At 42.8% G+C, this 11663-nt stretch overlaps 1 pseudogene; it reads right to left on the bottom strand.

Annotated features, from left to right (window-relative positions):
* Positions 1-2152: 2152 nt before the first annotated feature.
* LOC112630650 lies at positions 2153-2713 on the bottom strand (annotated as a pseudogene).
* Between the last annotated feature and the right edge of the window lie 8950 nt (positions 2714-11663).

Raw genomic sequence — 11663 nt, 5'->3', positions numbered from 1 at the left:
CAGCACCGGCCTCTACTACGGTTGATGCCATTAGTAGTAGGAAAGAAGGGGGAAGGAGTCAGAAGCTTATGTTATTTAGACGGGGAAATGCCATATCAGGAGCGCCAATTATTAGGGGCACTAGTCAATTTCCGAAGCCTCCGATTATAATGGGTATGACTATGAAGAAGATTATGATGAACGCATGGGCTGTTACAATGACGTTGTAAATATGGTCATTGCCCAGCAGATTGCCGGGTTGACCCAGCTCAGCTCAAATGAGAAGGCTTAGGGCCGTACCTATGACTCCAGCTCATGCACCAAATAGCAAGTATAGGGTCCCAATGTCTTTATGGTTTGTTGAGAATAGTCAACGATTGATGAGCATAGGTAGGAATAGAAAGGAGGGAGGGGTAAGATGGCTGAGTAGGCATTAGGCTGTAAACCTAAAGACAGAGGTCTAACCCTCTTTTTACCAGCCCTGAGGTGATTTTCGTATTGGATTGCAAGTTCAAAGGAGCAGCTTTAAGTTTCTGCCGGAGCTTCTCCCACCGTTTTTTCCCCGCGGCGGGAGAAGTGGGTCAAAGCCAGTTGGTTAGGGTGTTTAGCTGTTAACTAAATTTTTGTGGGTTCGAGTCCCATTGATCTAGTGAGGGCTTAGCTTAATTAAAGTGATTGATTTGCGTTCAGTTGATGCAGAGTAGGTATTTGCAGTCCTTATGTATTTCAGAAATTAAGTAACTTTACTTGCTGAGGGCTTTAAAGGCCCTTGGTCTTGCTTAACCTAAATTTCTAGGGAATAGACAAGATTAGGGGGGAGATTGGTAGTAGGAGAGTGGAGGCAATAATAAGTGGGGGAATAAGGAGTGTAGGTTTTGTGTTTTCGAATTGTCATATTATTTTTGTGTTGTTAGACGTGGGAAATAGTGTTAGGGAGATAGTGTAGATTAGGCATATGTAGAAATATAGGTTGAGTAGGGTTATAGTAATTATGATGGAGGGGATGACAAAGTTATTATTTATTGTGAGTTCTTGAATGGTGATTCACTTGGGTAGGAAGCCGGTTAGAGGGGGTAAGCCTCCTAAGGATAGGAGGGTAGATGTTATTAGTGGTATTAGACAGGTTGATTTATTTCAGGTGTGAGATAGTATGAGCGTTGTAGTGTTTGATTGAGGGTTAGGAATATGGTAGTTGTTAGGATGATATATATAGTTAAGTAGAGGATTGTGATAGTTGGGTTATATACTAGTGTTATTGTTATTCAGCCCATGTGAGTGATTGAAGAATATCCTAGGATCTTGCGTAATTGTGTTTGGTTGAGACCTCCTCAACTGCCTACTATGATAGATAGGGTTGAGAAGGTTAGGAGAATGCAGGTGTTGATTGATGGCTGGATTTGATATATGATTGAGATGGGGGCTAGTTTTTGTCATGTAAGGAGGAGTAGGCCAGAGGTTAGGGGTGTTCCTTGGGTGACTTCTGGAACTCAAAAGTGGAAGGGAGCTATTCCTAGTTTTATGGCAAGGGCGGTTGTTATTATTAAGGATGAGAGTTGATTGGTGTGACTTGTTATTGTTCAGTACCCTGATAGTAGGTTGTTGGAAATAATTGCTATTATGAGGATTATGGATGCGGTAGATTGTGCTAGGAAGTATTTAGTAGCGGCTTCTGTGGAGCGGGGGCTTGTTTTTTTGATTAGGATTGGGATGAAGGCTAATACGTTTATTTCTAGACCTGCTCAGGCGAGGAATCAGTGTGAGCTTAGTGTTGTAATGAGTGTGCCTGTGACTACTGTGGTGTAGATAATAAGTTGAGCTAGTGGGTTGATTAGTACGGGAAGGGTGTGACCAACATTTTCGGGGTATGGGCCCGATAGCTTATTTAGCTGACCTTACTCTAGGATAGAGTGTGAGGGGTAGCACGGAGAAGTTTGGGTTCTCAGGGGTGGGTTCGATGCCTGCAATCCTAGAAATAAGAGGGTTGGAGCCTCTATTATTTACTCTATCAAAGTAACTTTTGTCAGACATATTTCTAGGTTTGAGGGGGGATGCTGGAGATTGCGATGGGCATTGAGGTACTTCATATGAGGAGTGCTAGTGTAAGTGGGAGGAAGTTTTTTCATAGTAAGTGTATAAGTTGATCGTAACGGAATCGGGGACATGCTGCTCAGATTCATAGAAATAGGGAAGTTAGGAGGAGTGTTTTAATGGTAAAGCATGTTGTGAATAGTTCTGGTGAATGGATGGAGTAGGATGTGCCCAGGAAGATTGTAGTTGTTAGGGCATTTATTATGATGATGTTTATGTATTCGGCCATGAAGAATAGGGCGAATGGACCTGGGGAATATTCAGTGTTGAAGCCTGATACTAGTTCTGATTCGCCTTCTATGAGGTCGAAGGGGTTTGGTTTGTTTCTGCTAGTGTGGAGGTAAATCATATTATGGCCAGTGGTCATGATGGTAGGAGAAGTCAGAGGTGTTCTTGTGTTGTAATAAGCATGTTGAGGTTGAATGAGCCACTTATTAGTAAGACTGATAGTAGAATGATAGCGAGGGTAACCTCGTATGAGATCATTTGGGCGACGGCTCGTAGGGCTCCGATTAGAGCCTAGTTTGAATTTGATGCTCATCCGGATCATAGGAAGGAGTAGACAGTTAGGCTGGATGTGGCTAGGATAAATAGGAGTCCTAGGTTGAAGTTAATTAGGGGGTTGGGTATGGGGAGGGGGGTTCATAGGAGGAGGGCAATGGAGAAGGCTAGAGCGGGTGTGGTAATATAGAGAGTAGTGGTGGATGTTGAGGGTTTTAGAGGCTCTTTGGTAAAGAGTTTTATTGCATCAGCGAAGGGTTGTAGTAGTCCGTAGGGACCTACAACGTTAGGTCCCTTACGTAGTTGTATATAGCCTAGTAATTTTCGCTCAACGAGCGTAAGGAATGCCATGGCGGCTAGTGTAGGTATAATAAGGAGTAGAAGATTTATTGTGGTCATGATGTTAAGAAGAGGGGTTGAACCTCTGATTATAAAGTTTTAAGTTTTATGCAATTACCGGGCTCTGCCATCTTAACAAACCCTGTTTTTGGGTAGGGTATATAATATTTTGCTAAATTGAGACTAAGTCATTTATATAATGAAGGCGCTTTGTGAAGTGGGCCTCATTTCTCTTGTCCTTTCGTACAGGGAGAAATGTAGAATAGATAGAAACCGACCTGGATTGCTCCGGTCTGAACTCGGATCACGTAGGACTTTAATCGTTGAACAAACGAACCCTTGATAGCTGCTGCACCATTAGGATGTCCTGATCCAACATCGAGGTCGTAAACCCTATTGTCGATATGGACTCTAGAATAGAATTGCGCTGTTATCCCTAGGGTAACTTGTTCCGCTGATCAAATTATTGGATCAATTGTGAATGTTAGTTCGCTTTGGCTTGTGTGGTCTCAGCATGGATTATTCGGAGGTTTAGTTGTGCTCCGAGGTCGCCCCAACCAAAATTTTTAATGCAGGTATAGGGGTTTAAAAGTCCGTAGGTTTGTATGATTCCTGGTTGCATTGGTAAATTAAAGCGCCATAGGGTCTTCTCCTCTTATTGTTTTATATCCGCCTCTTCACAGACAGGTCAATTTCACTGGTTGAAAGTAAGAGACAGTTAAACCCTCGTGTTGCCATTCATGCGAGTCCCTATTTAAAGAACAAGTGATTATGCTACCTTTGCACGGTCAGGGTACCGCGGCCGTTAAACGTATGTCACTGGGCAGGCAGTGCCTCTAATACTAGTAATGCTAGAGGTGATGTTTTTGGTAAACAGGCAGAGGTTAAGTTTGCCGAGTTCCTTTTACTTTTTTTAACCTTTCCTTGAAAGCATGCCTGTGTTGGATTAACAGTGAAAGTAGTATGGGCTTGTTTGTGTTTATCAATACTAGGCTGTTAAGTATCGGTGAGGCTTTCGGTCTGATTTAGGCTTATGCAGTGGAGACAGTATTCATGTTACTTATACTAGCATTATTACTTCTATGGGGTGATAGATTAATCCAATGTAATGTGAGGAGTTCAGTTATGTGTTTGGGATTTTTCAGGTAGTTGATGTTGAGCTTGAACGCTTTCTTTTTTTTTTTTTTTTTTTTTTTTTTTTTTTTTGAGACGGAGTCTCGCTCTGCCGCCCAGGCTGGAGTGCAGTGGCCGGATCTCAGCTCACTGCAAGCTCCGCCTCCCGGGTTCACGCCATTCTCCTGCCTCAGCCTCCTGAGTAGCTGGGACTACAGGCGCCCGCCACCGCGCCCGGCTAGTTTTTTGTATTTTTTAGTAGAGACGGGGTTTCACCGTGTTAGCGAGGATGGTCTCGATCTCCTGACCTCGTGATCCGCCCGTCTCGGCCTCCCAAAGTGCTGGGATTACAGGCTTGAGCCACCGCGCCCGGCCACGCTTTCTTAATTGATGGGTGCTTTTAGGCCAACTATGGTAACTGGGGTTTTTACTCTCTATATAAGGTTTTTTCCTAATGTCTAAAGAGCTGTCCCTCTTTAGACTAACAATTAAGTTTACAGGGGGATTAGGTTATTCTGTGGGTAAACTTAAGGTTGAACTGAGATTCTATCTTGGATAACCAGCTATCACCAGGCTGGGTAGGCTTGTCACCTCTACCCAGAAATCTTCCCACTATTTTGCCACATAGACGGGTGCGCTCTTTTAGCTGTTTTTGGGTAGCTCGTCTGGTTTCGGGGAATTTGGCTTTAGTTCTCTTTGTGAAATTATTCCTAGCTAATTCATTATGCAAAAGGTACAGGGGTTAACCCTTGCTATTTTGTGCTTGGGTGGTTTTCTATCTTTCCCTTACGGTACTGTATCTATAGCGCCAGGTTAAAATTTCTATCGCCTATACTTTATGTAGGTGAATGGTTTGGTGTACATATAGGTCTGATGTTAGTGTTGATTATGCTTAGAGCTAGTGTTAGCTCAAGGTCGTCAAGTGGTGTTGAGATCTTCTGGGTGTAAGCCAGATGCTTTATGTTAAGCTATACCTTGATTTATCCAAGTGCACCTTCCAGTACACTTACCGTGTTACGACTTATCCCCTCTATATAAATATTAGGGTGTTTAGTTAAGATGTTCCTTAAGTATATTTGAGGGGAGTGACGGGCGGTGTGTGCGTGCTTTATGGCCTAGTTCAATTAAGCACTCTATTCTTAATTTACTGCTAAATCCTCCTTGGGCTCTTAGGTTTCATAAGAGCTATCGTGGGGTTTTCTGAGGTAGAAAATGTAGCCCATTTTTTACCGTCTCATAGGTTACACCTTGACCTAACGTTTTTGCGGGAGAGGGCATTTGCGCTCACTTCGTAACCTTCATCAGGGTTTGCTGAAGATGGCGGTATATAGACTGAGCAAGAGAGGGTGGGGTGGATCGCGGTTTATCGATTACAGAACAGGCTCCTCTAGGGGGATGTGAAGCACCGCCAAGTCCTTTGAGTTTTAAGCTGTTGCTTGTAGTATTCTGGCGGGTAGTTTTGTTGTTTTAACTATTGAGGTTTAAGGCTAAGCATAGTGGGGTATCTAATCCCAGTTTGGGCCTTGGCTGTTGTGTGTTCAGAAATTATAAAGCCACTTTCGTAGTTTATTTTACATCAGCTAGGGTTTTACAGTTTAGATGGAGTTTAGCTTTATTGTATCAGATCTAAAACACCCTCTACGCCGATCTCTGTTGGCTAGGGTTAATTGTATGACCACGGTGGCTGGCACGAAATTAACCAACCCTTAATATAGCATAGCTTAGTTAAACTTTCGTTTATTGCTAAAGATTTGTCACTGCTGTCTCCCGTGCGGGTGTGGCTAGGCAAAGTGTTTTGAGCTGCGTGTGCGTGCTTGATACTTGCTCCTCTTGGTCATGGTGATTTGGAGGGCGTCTTCACCAGAGCGGGGATACTTGCATGTGTAATCTTGCTAAGAGTCAATAGAAAGGCCAGGACCAAACCTATTTGTTTATGGGGTGTGCAAGCCCATCTAGGCATTTTCAGTGTCTTGCTTTAGGTAGGTTTAAGCTACATAAACGGGGATGTGGGTGTGATTGTGGGGTGATTTCTTTGGGGTTGTGGTGGGGGTATGGATTTGGTAGTGGGCGGGGGGAGGGGTCGTGAGTTGGTGCCAAGAGTGTTTGGTGAAGTAAATTTATATTAGTTGAGGGGATGGCAGTTGAAGTCATGCATACCTAAAAGATGAAAATACAAGCTCTGGCTGGGCAAATTGAGGCTTTTGTTTTTGGGGTTTGGCAAAAGTGGGTTTTAGGTGAAGGTCAGAGATGGGGGTGGGGGGATTTGATGGAATTTTTATTGCGGTTTTGTGGCGTGGTGGGGAGGGTTGTGGAGTTGGTTATTGGTATGTCCTACAAGCATGAATTAAATAACACCTTGCTGATGGCCGCGGGGGGCTAGAATATTGAACGTAGGTGCGATTAATAATGGCATGGACTAGGAATCAAAGGCAGGCGCGGCAGGACGGGATGTGGTGGGAGTCAGCATTCTGCGATGGGGTTGCGTGCGGACCAGAGATAAAAGATACCAAATGCATGGAGAGCTCCCGTGACTGGTTAATAGGGTGATAGACCCGTGATCCATCGAGATGTCTTATTTAAGGGGAACGTGTGGGCGATCTTAGTTGTTATGGCCCTGAGGTAAGAACCAGATGCCGGATACAATTCAATTTATAGCTACCCCCACAAGTTATGGGCCCGGAGCGAGGAGAGTAGCATTCCTGAGCGGGATATTGATTTCACGGAGGATGGTGAACAAGGGACTCCTAAGTGAGGGGGGGCATCCGTGGTGAGGAGGACTTTTCGGGAAGTATGTGCTATGTCCAGTGAACTATGTAATGTACTATGTACGATTAATGTAGAGCTGGTTCTGTTGGTATGTGTAGGGGTAATGCATGAACTTTGGAGAGATGTGTCATGTACTACTGTTGGGGTGTTCATTAGAGTCCTTGCTTGTAAGCATGTTTTTCAGGAAAGTTGGGTAAATATGTAAGAATATGTACTATGTACAGTCAAGCATGTGTAGTACTATATATTATACGTGTTGGCTAGCAGTAATGCACGAATTACATAGTGACATTAAAGATAGGTTAATACTAAAGTTGTGCTGTGAGGTTTGTACAACATAAAATACAGAAAGTAGTTTAAGTTAGAACGCCGGTTTTGGGTGTTGGTAGTAGAGTTAAGTACTTTCTTTCTGATTGCCCTGGGGAGAGTATTCCATTTCTGGTTTACAAGGCCAGTGTATTAAATTTATACTACGAGGGCAGGTTCATTTGAGCAGGTTGTTCTCGATTAGGGAGGCCAGTGGTATTAAGATTAGGATTGTGATAAAGTATATTGTAGATGCTATTTGGCCAATAATAATGAAAGGTTGTATTACTGGTTGGCTTCCAACTCAGGTAAGGGTTAGTAGAATTGTGATTAGGAATCAGAATAGGAATTGGCTGAGTGGGCGGAATATTATGCTTTGTTGTTTAGATTTGTGGAGTATGGGGATAATTGCTAGAATGAGAATTGATAGGAAAAGTGCTAGTACGCCTCCCAACTTGTTGGGGATAGATCGTAGAATTGTGTATGCGAATAGGAAGTATCATTCTGGTTTAATATGTGGAGGGGTGTTTAGTGGGTTGGCTGGGGTATAGTTAACTGGGTCGCTTAGGAGGTCGGGTGAAAATAATGTTAGTATTGTTAGGGTAAAGGGGAGGAGGACTAGGCCTAGAATATCTTTAATTGTGTAGTAGGGGTGAAAGGTGATTTTGTCTGAGTCAGAGGAGATTCCACAGGGGTTATTCGACCCTGTTTCATGTAGGAATAGTAAATGTATGGTTGTGAGAGCGACGATGATGAATGGTAGGATGAAGTGTAGGGTGGAGAATCGTATCAGAGTAGGGTTGTCAATGGCGTACCCACCTCAGACTCATTGAACAAGGTTGGTTCCGATGTATGGTACTGCTGAAAGTAGGTTTGTGATTACTGTTGCCCCCCAGAATGATATTTGGCCTCATGGGAGTACGTAGCCCATGAAGGCTGTTGCTATGGTTATGAGTAGAAGTATAATGCCAATGTTTCAGGTTTCTAGGAGAAGGTATGAGCCATAATAGAGGCCTCGGCCTACGTGTAGGAAGAGGCAGATGAAGAGTATGGAGGCGCCGTTAGCGTGGAGATAGCGGATGGTTCAGCCGTAATTTACATCTCGGGTGATATGTGCGATTGAGGAGAAAGCAGAGGAGGTGTCTGGTGAGTAGTGTATTGCTAAGAATAGGCCTGTGATAATTTGTAGAATTAGGCAAGTTGCAAGAAGTGAGCCGAAATTTCATCACATGGAAATGTTGGATGGGGTAGGTAGATCAATGAGGGAGTGGTTGATTATTTTTATGATAGGGTTGGATTTGCGTATTGGGGTCATTTGGCGCTTTTGTAGTTGAAATACAACGATGGTTTTTCGTATCATTGGTTATGGTTAAAGTCCATATGGAAGCAATGACATATATTCTGTTCACATTAAGTGTATTATTGGTTATGGGGTTTGTGGGTTTTTCTTCTAAGCCCTCTCCCATTTATGGGGGTTTAGCGTTGATTATTAGTGGTGTAATTGGTTGTGTAATTATTTTAAATTATGGGGGGGCTTACATAGGTTTAATGATATTTTTAATTTTTCTGGGGGGTATAATAGTTGTTTTTGGTTATACTGCGGCAATGGCTATTGAAGAGTATCCTGAGACATGGGGCTCAGGGTTTGAGGTTCTAGGGAGTCTTTTGGTGGGATTAATAATGGAAGTGGGGTTGGTTTTATGTGTTTTAGGTTTTGATGAAGTAGTGGTGGTGGTTAGTTTTAATAATATGGGTAGTTGGGTGATTTTTGAGGAGGAGGGATCGGGGTTAATTCGAGGTGATTCTGTTGGTGTGGGTGCCTTGTATGATTATGGACGTTGATTAGTGGTGGTTGCTGGTTGGACGTTGTTTGTTGGTGTATATATTATGATTGAGATTACCTGGGGTAACAGGCTATATTATTAAAAGTAGGGTTAGGGCAAGAGGAATGAGGAAAGAGAGGAAGTAGAGTTTGATTATGCCTTTCTGGGTGGTTACAGCTGTGGAAGCAGTAATATGTGTTTGTGAGATTATTTTGGGCATAGATTTTTCTAGTCATGTTGAGTCTAATAAGAGAAGGGCTAAATTTTGACTTATAAGTAGATTTGATAGGAGGCCATACGATGGACAGTGGTGGGAAAATATCCTAATATGTTGGAGAATTTGAATATTTGTGATGGATTTTTTACTTTTAGTTTGTTGGCTATAAGGGCGAGGTCTAGGGCTGTTAGGAAGCCTAGGGTGGTTGCGCATAGGGCTGAGAGTTTTAGATAGAACGGTATTGTTGGTTGGGGAAGTGAGGTAGGGGGAATATTGTTGGTGATAAGGAATCCTGTAATTATACTGGCTATTGTGAGGCGTTTAATTGGGTTTAGTAGGGCGGGGTTGTTTTCGTTGATATTTGTTAGGGTTGGGAAGCGGGGTTGTCCTGTTAGGGTAAGAAGAATGGTTCGAGTACTGTAGGCGCTTGTTAAGGAGGTGGCGATGAGAGTAATAGATAGGGCTCAGGCGTTGGTATATGACGTATTTGTGGCTTCGATAATGAGATCTTTGGAGTAGAAGCCTGTGAGGAAGGGCATTCCTGTGAGTGCTAGGTTACCAATAACTAGGGAAGTTGAGGTGAGGGGTATTGTTTTAAATAGACCTCCTATTTTTCGGATGTCTTGTTCGTTATTTAAGTTATGAATAACAGATCCGGAGCAAATAAAGAGTATAGCTTTGAAGAAGGCATGGGTGCAGATGTGTAGGAACGCTAAGTGTGGTTGGTTAATGCCAATAGTGACTATTATCAGGCCTAGTTGGCTTGAGGTGGAGAAGGCCACGATTTTTTTGATATCGTTTTGTGTGAGGGCGCAGATGGCTATGGACAGGGTAGTGGTGGCTCCCAGACGTAGTGTGAGGTTTTGGATTAATGTGTTGTTTTCTATTAAAGGGTGAAAGCGAATAAGTAGGAATACCCCGGCAACAACTATGGTGCTGGAGTGAAGTAGAGCTGAGACTGGGGTTGGACCTTCTATGGCAGAGGGTAATCAGGGGTGAAGGCCAAATTGAGCTGATTTTCCTATTGCTGCTAGAAGAAGGCCCATTAGTGGAAGGAGGTTTGGGTTGGAGTTTAGGGCCAGTATTTGTTGAAAGTCTCATGAGTTGTAATGTAGGAGGAATCATGTTATAGCTAGGATAAGACCAATGTCGCCGATGCGGTTGTATAGGACTGCTTGGATAGCTGCTGTGTTGGCGTCCGTTCCAGCATGTCATCAGCTGATTAGAAGGAAGGATATGATTCCTACACCCTCTCAACCAATGAAGAGTTGGAAAAGGTTGTTGGCAGTAACTAGAATTAGTATGGCAGCTAGAAAAATGAGGAGATATTTGAAGAATTGATTGATGTTTGGGTCTGAGTTTATGTATCATAGTGAGAATTCTATAATGGATCAGGTGATGAATAGTGCGATTGGAATAAATATTATGGAAAAGTAGTCTAGTTTAAAGCTTAGTGTTAGATCTAATGTTTGGGTTGTTATTCAATGTCAGCTTCAGATGGTTGTTTCTTGGTTTAAGAAAATATATAGGGTTGTTGGAAGAAGACTAGTAATAAAGGCATATAGTATAGTTGTCTTTACATAGTTTGGATATGAGTGTTTTTTGTTAGGGCTAATGAGGGTGGCAAAAATTGGGAGAGTTAGGGAGGCGAGGGTTGTTATCATAATAGAGGTGCACATGATTATTACTTTTATTTGGAGTTGCACCAGTGTTTTTGGCTCCTAAGACCAATGGATAGCTGTCATCCTTTAAAAGTTGAGAAAGCCGTAATTTTAAGTACGGGAGCATGGGTTAGCAGTCCTTGCAGGTTTTCTCGGTAAATAAGAAGTGGTAGGCTTCTATAGTTAGACTCACAATCTAATGTTTTGATTAAACTATATTTACAGGGAGTAAGCCCTAGGATGGCACTAGGATTGAGGGATAGAAGAATGGCTGGGGCAAGATGTATAAATATTAATGTGTTTTCTCGTGTGAAGGGGGGTTTTATGTTGATTATATGGTGTGTGAGTGTCCCTCGTTGCATTGTGACGAACATGTGGAGAGAGTAGAGGGCTGTAATTAGTATATTGAGTCCTGTTAGAATGATAGTAATATGAGACCAAGAAAGTGAAGCTGCGACTACAAAGAGCTCACCGAGTAGGTTAATAGTAGGGGGTATGGCAAGATTAGTAAGGTTTGCTATGAGCCATCAAAAGGTTATTAATGGGAGTAGGACTTGAAGTCCTCGGGATAGTAGAATGATGCGGCTGTGGGTGCGTTCATAGTTTGAGTTAGCTAGGCAGAAATATATGGAGGAGGTGAATCCGTGGGCAACTATAAGGATAGTTGCACCGGAGAAGCTTCAGAGGGTTTGGATGAGGGAGGCTACGATTACTAGGGCTATATGGCTTACGGAAGAGTATGCGATGAGCAATTTCAGGTCTGTTTGTCGAAGACAGATTGAGCTTGTTGTGATTATGCCCCATAGAGATAGTATGAGGAATGGGTAGGCTATGAACTCTGTTAAAGGATTAAGGATAGAAGTGAGTCGT

Source organism: Theropithecus gelada, chromosome 8, assembly GCF_003255815.1.
Source record: "Theropithecus gelada isolate Dixy chromosome 8, Tgel_1.0, whole genome shotgun sequence".
In the NCBI taxonomy this organism is placed as follows: Eukaryota; Metazoa; Chordata; class Mammalia; order Primates; family Cercopithecidae; genus Theropithecus; species Theropithecus gelada.
The sequence above is the reverse complement of the archived record's forward strand: the minus strand, read 5'-3'. Positions and strand labels throughout refer to the sequence as shown.